Source organism: Helianthus annuus, chromosome 1, assembly GCF_002127325.2.
Source record: "Helianthus annuus cultivar XRQ/B chromosome 1, HanXRQr2.0-SUNRISE, whole genome shotgun sequence".
Taxonomy (NCBI): Eukaryota; Viridiplantae; Streptophyta; class Magnoliopsida; order Asterales; family Asteraceae; genus Helianthus; species Helianthus annuus.
Window position 1 is genome coordinate 49,661,184 of NC_035433.2, and position 9,888 is coordinate 49,671,071.

The 9,888-nt window shown below is 42.6% G+C and overlaps 1 non-coding gene across 1 annotated transcript; it reads right to left on the bottom strand.

Annotated features, from left to right (window-relative positions):
* Positions 1-306: 306 nt before the first annotated feature.
* On the bottom strand, positions 307-413 carry LOC118482923. The gene has a single exon (XR_004869233.1). It is a non-coding gene; the product is annotated as a small nucleolar RNA R71 (small nucleolar RNA).
* Between the last annotated feature and the right edge of the window lie 9,475 nt (positions 414-9,888).

Sequence of the window (9,888 nt, forward strand, 5' to 3'; positions counted from 1 at the left end):
CCGAATGTCGAAGCTAATAACTTCGAACTCAGACCGCATTTGATACAAATGCTCCAAAACTCCGCAACCTTCCACGGGCTTGCGGACGAGGATCCCCATCTACATATCACTAATTTCTTAGAAATATGTGATACCTTTCGGATCAACGGAGCATCAAATGACGCCATCCGCCTCCGTATGTTTCCTTTCTCATTAAAAGACCGAGCGAAAGCTTGGCTCAACGCCCTCCCAGCTGGATCGGTAAACACCTGGGATGAACTAGCCCAAAAATTTCTATATAAGTATTTCCCTCCCGCTAAAACTGCTAAATTAATGACTGAAATTAATACATATTCACAAGAGGACGGGGAATCCTTATATGAAACTTGGGAAAGGTTCAAGGAGCTATTACGCAAGTGTCCACATCACGGCCTTGCAACATGGCAACAAGTATCCACTTTCTATAATGGATTGTTGCCACACACAAGGCAGACACTTGATTCTAGCTCCGGGGGACTTTTAGGTAATCGACGCCCACACGAAATATATAATCAAATTGAGGAAATTGCTCAAACCAATTTTCAATGGCACACCCCCCGGGGGAATAAATCTGTCGCCCCGGGCGCCCATAAGGTCGATGAAAGCACTTCTTTACAAGCCCAAATCGAGGCCCTTTCTTCAAAAATAAAAAAATTGGAAATGACAAAAACAGTCTCGGTTATGGCTTGTGAAGGGTGTGGTGGGTCACATGAAAATTGGAGTTGTATGAAAGAAGCGGACGATCAACAAGAAATGGTAAACTACATTGATAATAGACCTAGGCCGTCGGGTCCCCCAACGGGAACTTACAACCAAGGATGGCGAAACCACCCAAACCTTGGTTGGAGGGAACCCGGCAATAGTAGTAACCAACAAACCCAACGAACAAACTTTCAACAACCAAGAAATGAGTCACAGAATTTCACTCAACAACAAAGTGGACGAGAAAGGCTCGAAGATACTGTATCTCGCCTCATCTCCGACACTGAAAAGAAAAACTCGGAAAGATTTCTACAATTAGAGTCAAATTTTAGAAATCAACAAGCTAGTATTCAAAACATAGAAAAACAATTAAATCAAATAGCTCAAAATTTTGCCGAGAGACCACAAGGCGCATTACCTAGCAATACCGAAACAAACCCAAAAGCGCAAGTTCACCTTATCACGCTACGAAACCGCACCGTAGGGCCTGCAGAAGCGCCACCGCCAACAGAGGAAACAATACCCACACCTCTGCAGGAAAAGAACTCCCCTCCGTCACCAGAGCCTACCAAGGCTCCTCGAGTTCCATACCCCGGTAGGTTAATTCGTCAAAAGACCAATGAGCAATTCGCAAAGTTCGAAAGTCTGTTAAAACAATTGCATGTCAATATTCCTTTTATCGAAGTCCTAACCCAAATGCCCAAGTACTCTAAATTCATGAGGGACTTCCTTACACATAAAAAGAAAATCGAAAATTTGCAATTAGTCAATTTAGGCGAAGAATGCTCTGCCCTCGTACTCAATAAACTTCCCCAAAAGAAAATCGATCCCGGAAGCTTCACGATTCCCTGCTCAATAGGGGAATCGCCCGTTCGTAATGCCTTAGCCAACCTTGGGGCTAGCATTAACCTCATGCCCTCATCAATGTTCAAAAGACTCGGCTTGGGAACCACGAGCCCTACAAAATTGAGCATACAACTCGCTGATCGATCACAAGGTGTCATCAAGAATGTCTTGGTAAAGGTAAGCAGATTCGTTTATCCAGCTGACTTTGTCATACTCGATATGGAGGAAGACACCGAGGTCCCCCTCATACTAGGGAGACCCTTCCTTGCCACCGCCCAAGCAGTGGTAGATATGAATGACGGAACACTCACCTTGAGATATGGGGATGATGAAGTAAAGTTCGGAGTTGGGAAGAGAATAGAGGACGACGACCCGGTCAATTACATGAAGGTTATTGATTCGAGCTTGGATGCTGCTCTCCGACGGTGTAACATGGGACGCCAGGCATCCCACTCAGAAAACATATAACCTCGCATTGGGTCTAGCCAAGGACCCTTATAAACGTGGCGCACCACGGAGGCATTCCGCGGAACTATCCTTAGTTTAGTTTAATCTTTTAGTTTTAATTTGCAGGAATAAAACACACTCATGGTGGTAATGGATGAAAAAGGGAACGAGAAAAATGGCCCCATGCACAAAGAACAGAGCAACCCGACACAAATCTCCATCACAGAAGGCTCAACACGGGCCGTGCCCAACCAACACGGCCCCGTGCTGAGCCACCTGCAGAAAAACGCCCAGTTCAGGTAACTGGACACGGGCCGTGTTCAGCGGACACGCCCCCGTGTCCAGGCTTCTGTCTTATTTCTTTAATTTCTGTTACTGGCATCTGACCAAGGGGCCGTGCCCGGTCACCACGGGGCCGTGTCCAGGATGCCAGTAACATAAATCTTAGCTTTTTAACCCACTTTTACACATTCTAATCAACCGAAAACCTTATTTTTGGGACACATTGAGGACAATGTGTAATTTAAGTGTGGGGGGGATGCTAAAACCTTGAATTTTGCAAGTCCTAATTACAAGCCATACACAAAACTCTATTGGAACCGCTAAACACCCTAAATTTTTTTCAAAAACTTTTCGTTTTTTTTACTTGTCTTGGTTTAATGTGGGAATAATAAGTTCTAAAACGGTTATATTTTTATAAATTTACAACCGATAGCGTCGTGATAACAAAGAACCAACATAAGAAAATTACGAAACGGCATAACAAGTCTAGTTAAAATTCGATTATATATACTTGATCACATTAAAAACCCATTCCCACAAAAGTGAGTTTTGAGCCTTTATTGAGCATACAAATATACATCTTTAGACTAAATGCTCATTTTTCGTTTCTTGTGTGAATAGCCGCTTGGTTCTTACAACTCTAGAACTTGCCACGACGATACATTCCCGGTCCTTACCAACTTAAACCCAAGTAAGTAAGTGATGGAGGCATTAGGACTAACCTTATTTTTCTTTCTACACCATTATTTTTTGTTTTTTTTTACCACCTACCCAAAATCCCCCTAGTCAGCCCCTTTGAGCCTAAACCTTTCATTTCATTACCCTAAAAACCTTTTTACCCACCAAAAACCCTTTTTTTTATTTTTTCACCCTTTATTTTAGTAACAAGCTCGGTTTTTTTTCGCAAGCTCGCTATTTTATGTGACTGATCAAAAAAAAATGAAAAATGATGAAGTTAAAAACAAACAAAAGCTTTACAAGTAAAAGCTTGTTTGAAATATACTTCAAAATAAAGAGTCACTAAAAACAAGGTGTGTCACGAAAACCGACGCTTTTTACGATTTTCGCCCTTTTACTAACCACTAACCCAACCACCTACCTTTAACCCAAGCCTAACCCTTCACCCAAAAAGTCCTCTTGATAGTTACAAAGGTAAAAAGTTAAAAAGGAGGAGGATTGATTGCTTGGCAAGCCTATGGAAGGCGTAAGTTCCATGCCGCTCTCGAGTGATTCACTAAAAATACACCTTCTGCCGAGTGTTGAGTGATTCCCCGTGAGGTATGTGAACTTGTATATAAATGGAATTTTAATAAGGCATGCTATGCCCGAATAAGTAATTTATCCTATGAAACGTTCTAAATAAATCATAACGAATAGGATTGTAAATAAATAAAAATAAAACCTAAAAAAGATCTTGGATTCCCGACACTCTATGACAAGCCAAAAACTTTCTCTTCTACCTATTCCATTTGGGAGTGTAAGCCACATTTAAAGAGTTTTGCTTGAGGACAAGCAAAAGTTCAAGTGTGGGGGTATTTGATGTGTGTAAAATGCAACATATAATTCACATCAATTAAGGCATAAAACTAACCCTTTTTAAGTACTAATGTTGGAAAAAGAGTGTTTTTGTCTTCCTTTTGTATTTTCAGGATGAAATGAGCTCAAATTCACAAAAGAAGCAAAAAGACAACTAATTCTAACATAAATACAAGGAAAGGAATAAAAGTATGCTGCCCGGACCCTCAACGGCATCCTCCAAAGCAAAGAAGAGAAAGCAGAAGTCTGAACACGCCCCGTGCTCAGCCAGCACGGGGTCGTGCCCAAGAAGCAGCATAAAAGACAAACTTATAGAAGCTTCCATTGCCCACCACGGGGCCGTGTCCAGCGGGCACGGGTTCGTGGTGAAAGTACAGCAGGCGCATTAATTGTAATTGCGAATTACAATTAATGAGGATAGAGAGTGTCAGACGGGCACGGGGGCGTGTCCAGCGGACACGGGGCCGTGCCCAGCCTTCTGTTCAGCCTATAAATAGGGGTGCTTGGTTTCATTCCATCTCATCCCTTGGCACACCACCTCTCTCACACTTCATCCACCACCCACCACCACCATAACACCATCATCCACCACCATCATCCATTGTCCATCGTAGAGTGTGTGAGTCGTCTCGGAATCCAAGATTGATCGTAAGAGTTCTTGACAATCAAGGCCATGTTTGCCTAAGTCTCTTACATCACTTGGTGAAGACAAGTGTTTAGTATAATACTTTTTATTTTTAATCTTTTGCACTTTTTATTTGGTTTTGTATTAATGACTTTAATAACTAGTTGCTTATGTTGAAGGTGATCTTTCCTTATCGTTTGTCCGTGGTGTCTTGGCATTATTTTACTGTCTATATAAAATAAAATATTTTCACCATTCATATATCCACGGTCTATATGGAGGTATATTGGCTACCTGGTCGGGGGTTAAGGGAACGGTTTGGTAAGGGTCTTGCCCTTGTTCAGCGTTTAGAGGTCCTGCTTGGGACCTGGGTCAAATTTAGTAGGATCTCCTTCAATGCCCATAGGTATTGGATGGCGGGGATCCAAACTCTTTGACCCCCTCATAAGTTAACTACTATTAATACTATAACCCGGCTATTTAGGACTGTATCCCTGCTGACTCAGACTACTTAGCCGAGGGTAACGTCACCGCCGAAAGCAGGGCCTACCACAATTTGCATTAATAACTTAATTCATTATCTTTCAATAATCCGACCCTTTAGGATTGTATCCTTGCTGACTCAAACTACTGGGTTGAGGGTAACGTCACCTTCAAAAGAGGGGCCTACTACAATAACTAAGATAATCTCTTAAACAAGTGCAAAAGTGCGAAAATAATCAAAGGTTATACTAATACACGTGTCGGATCCAAGTGATTCATCTTGTCTATCTGTTTTATTTTATTTTTATTTTTCAGCATTTAGTTAGTTTTTATTTTTCTTAGTTTAAAACATTTTTCTCACTTTTTGATTTGATTAGACGTTAAGGATAAACCGGTATTAAAAGCTCTTGTGTCCTTGGATGACCTCGGTAGCTTACCAACACTATACTACGTTCACGATGGGTGCACTTGCCCATATGTGTGTTTAGTGTTAGTGAATATCGTGTTTTATAAATTTAAAACTTGGCTAAAAGTGTAAAAAGGGCTTAATTATACATCTAAATTATATATACACTACACACGCATCACTTGATAGTACAGATATGCTTCTGCACACGGGGGCAGGCCCAGCGGACACGGGGGCGTGGTCAACTAATGCAGACAAACTGCAATTAATGAAGACAGAGAAGAGGTTGGACACGGGGTCGTGCCCAATGGACACGAGGTCGTGCCCGAGCTTCTGTTCAGCCTATAAATAGGAGTGCTTGGCTTAAGTTCAAACCATCCCTTGGCACACCACCTCTCTCACACTTCACCCACCACCCACCACCACCATAACACCATCATCCACCACCATCATCCATTGTCCATCATAGAGTGTGTGAGTCGTCTCGGGATCCAAGATTGATCGTAAGAGTTCTTGACAATCAAGGCCATGTTTGCCTATGACTCTTACATCACTTAGTGAAGACAAAGTGTCTAGTGTAATACTTTTAATTTTTAATCTTTTCGCACTTTTTACTTGGTTATGTATTAATGACTTTAATAACTAGTTTCTTATGTTGAAGGTGATTTTTCCTTACCGTTTGTCCGTGTTGTCTTTGGCATTATTTTACTGTCTATATAAAATATAAGATTTTCACCATTCATATCTCCACGGTCTATATGGAGGTATGTTGGCTACCTGGTCGGGGGTTAAGGGAACGGTTTGGTAAGAGTCTTGCCTTGTTCAGTGTATAGATCCTACAAGGACCTGGGTCAAATTTAGTAGGACCTCCTTCAATACCCACTGGTATTGGATGGCGCTGGTCCAACTCTTTGATCCCCTCATATGTAAGATACTATTAATACTTTAACCCGGATACTTAGGACTGTATCCCTGCTGACTCAGACTACTTAGCCGAGGGTAACGTAACCTTCAAAAGAGAGGCCTACCATAATACGCATTAATAACTTAATTAATTATCTTTCAATAATCCGACCTTTTAGGATTGTATCCTTGCTTACTCAAACTACTGGGTTGAGGGTAACGTCACCTTCAAAAGAGGGGCCTACTACAATAACTAAAATAATCTCTTAAATAGTGCAAAAGTGCGGAAATAATCAAAGGTTACACTATACACGAGTCGGAGCCAAGTGATTCATCTTGTCTATCTATTTTTATTTTCAGCATTTTAGTTAGTTTTTATTTTTCTACTTTAAAAACTTTTTTTCTAAACTTTTGATTTGATTAGACGTTGAGGATAAACCGGTACTAAAAGCTCTTGTGTCCTTGAACGACCTCGGTATCTTACCAACACTATACTACGCTCACGATGGGTGCACTTGCCCATATGTGTGTTTAGTGTTAGTAAATATCGTGTTTTATAAATTTAAAACTTGACAAAAATGTGTAAAAGGGCTTAAAATATACTTAAACTTATATACACACTTCACACGCTTCAGTTGGACTCTCTCCTTCTGGCCTTCGCTGAAACAGACATTAAGGGTCAGTTGCCCTAAAGTCTTAAGAGGTATGTCAGCAATACCTTTTATGGAGGTTCCTGAGGGTTGAAGCCTTGAACGTTCTTCTTTGCTCAAACGGTTGAAGAACTTCTCGAACATGATTTCGGTGGCAGCACCAGTGTCTATGTATGCTCTGTTTGTTTGTAGCGTTCCCATAGTAGCCTCAACCACAAGAGGGTTTGAAAGAGGGTCTTTCTCCGTTGGAGGGAAGCAAACACACTGAAGCTCCCAAGCTTCCAACCGTTGCCTTTTGTGTGGAACCTTTCCATCAAAATCCACCATGTTGACTTCCTTGCCCTTTCCTTCGGCCATTTTGTCCCTTACTCCCTTCACCAAATGAGCAAGTTCCTTGGACTTAACGGCTTCTTCGATCCTTTTCTTAAGCTGGAAGCAATCATTGGTGTGGTGCCCCTTTTCTTCGTGAAATTCACAGTATTGGGTGGAATTCTCGTTCTTCCTGCTTTTAGGGAGAGGTCTAGGAGGCCGAAAGCTTTGTTTCACTTCTTCCGTGGCAAGAATCTCTTAAGGGGTCTTGGTAAGGGGTGTAAAGTTTGTGGTCCTTTCCCTGCTCGGAGGGTTTCGGCCTTTAGACCTTCGTTGCTCTGAACCCTTTTAACGTCTGTCATAGGAGTTAAAGTTTCCCCTTTTTCTAGCTGGGTTGTTGCCTCGCCAGCTTGATCCCCTCTTTCTTTGTTCTTTAATGTCCACAACCTCCTCTCCCTGGATGTGGGCCTCAGCCCTTTCGAGAGCTTCTTCCAATGTCTTGGGCAGGGATTTGTTAAAATCTCTTGTGAGATATTTGGAGGTAATGGCATTCATAAAACCAGCCACTCTCATTTTCTCGTCTGCTCCGAAAAATGTGAGACCTTCCTTCTTGTATCTTTCTATGAACTCTCGAAGGCTTTCATCATACCTTTGTTTTATCTGAAAGATTACTGTAGCACCTTTAACGTATCGCCTCTGCTGGGAGAAATTGGCCAGGAACCCCTTGTTGAGGTCATCGAAGCTTCGAACGCTTCGAGCAGGTAAATCATTGAACCATATTCTGGCTGATCCGACAAGGGTTTGCATGAACATTAGACAACATTCAGCATTCGACCATTTCTCGATTCTGGCTGCACCAGTGAAGATCTGAAGATGGTCTTCAGGGTCTTCAGTCCCATCATATGTTTTGATGTGGGATGGCATCTTAATCTTCGTTTGAAAATCATAATCGGCTATTTGCTGTGAGAAGCATGAGAGGTTACTTGGCTTGTAAGGCTTGGCCAAATCTTCTTCAACCCTTGCACCCATGCTGCTGCTGTTATTGTTGTTTCCTTGAGTGGCCAGTACCTGATTAATAAAGTGCTGCCACGAGAAGCTGGCCATCATCTGGGGCATAAGGTTGGAGCCTTGAAGGCTTCCGGGTGCCACTGGGCAACTAACTCCCATAGGAGTGCTCATAACGGCACTTCATGCCAAAGGGAGTACGGACAAAGCTTGTTCCCATGTAGTTGTTGTTGAGGGTGGAAGACTTGTCACTGGGGACTGTAGGAGCTGGTCAAGGGTCAGCTCGTGGCCCAAAGGAGCACCGTTTGTAGCTAGTTGGGATGAAAAGAGAGGAAATGTTGTAGGATTTGGCCTTGTGGACAGATACGGGTTAGGGTTTGGAGGAGGATTACTGGGACCAGCCTCATCCCTAGACACAAAAGGTTGTGAGTTTGCAAAAGGAGGGATGGGGGGCCAGGAGATAGTGTTGGCTCTGGCTCGTCATAGTCTAAACGAATCCTCACTCCCTTGTCTCTCTCCCTACTCACATATTGGTTGAGGGGAGACCTCAACTCAAGGAAATTGTTGGCGACCCCCTCAGGGGTAAGTTCAACATGTGATGGGGTGCTAGAGACACCGACATTAGGGAAAGGGCCCCTGATCTGGATGGAGTTGGAGTGTTGAAAGTGAGAAACTCGAGAGTGCTCCCCGGTGTCGAGAAAGACGTGGGTATAGCCACGTGAGCTTGGCAAGTACTTGGGGTAGAGGTATTGGGAACCTAATTCACTTCTCCCGAAGATTCACTTTCCGACATGGCAATTTCAAGAGGATGGAGCTACATTACTAGGTCTTTTGAAGAAAGTTAGTGGCGTAGTCCCACGGATGGCGCCAACTTGTTGATGCAACAAATAATAGACCAAGGATAGTAGTTGGGCTGGTTAGGCAAAAGGGTTGAAGGGTTCAACTTTGCCTAACGCAGGTCGTGGGGTCTCCCCACGTTTGCAAGACCTGGAAAGAGGTTCACTAGTTTGATTTTGTTGTTTGCCCGAGATCCTCTACTGAAATGTGTTCAGCTTCGGATGTAGGAGCAAAGGGAATGTGTGTGTGTTGAATGTAAAAGAAAGTGACTTGCACGAAGCAAGTACTCAAGAACAATGACCAGAGATTCGCCAGGAATCAGAGCTGAGCTTAGAATGTTTTTCACACTTAATGAAGTGTCACATTTATAGGGAAAGCCATCGCTCAAAGAGGAAGCTATTTGACTAGTGAACATGCTTGTAGTGGGGGTTTTGCCCTTTTGGGGGTTGGAGCCTTTTGGCATGAGAATACACATGCTCTGTGGACTCGTGTTACTTTTGCGGCTGGAGAGTTTGGTGAAGCAATCAGAGATGTGACTGCCTACTGTTCACGTACTGTTTTATCTAAACTCCCGGATTTCCAACATTTGAACCTTTTAAGCTTTAATGTGTCCAAATCATTTTATTTGGTTTTGGGCTACCCCCGTCATCAATTACCAAACTGTGTAACACATCGGTCTATAATCTAGTGGTTAATGTATCAAGTATTGTTGTTAAGACATATTACATAATATTATTGGTTTGATTTTCACGCCATACTCACACGTCGCACGACCTAGGCGTACAACAAGCTCGATTTTAGTTTGGTGACTTTGATTTCAATAATGTTAATGTGTATTC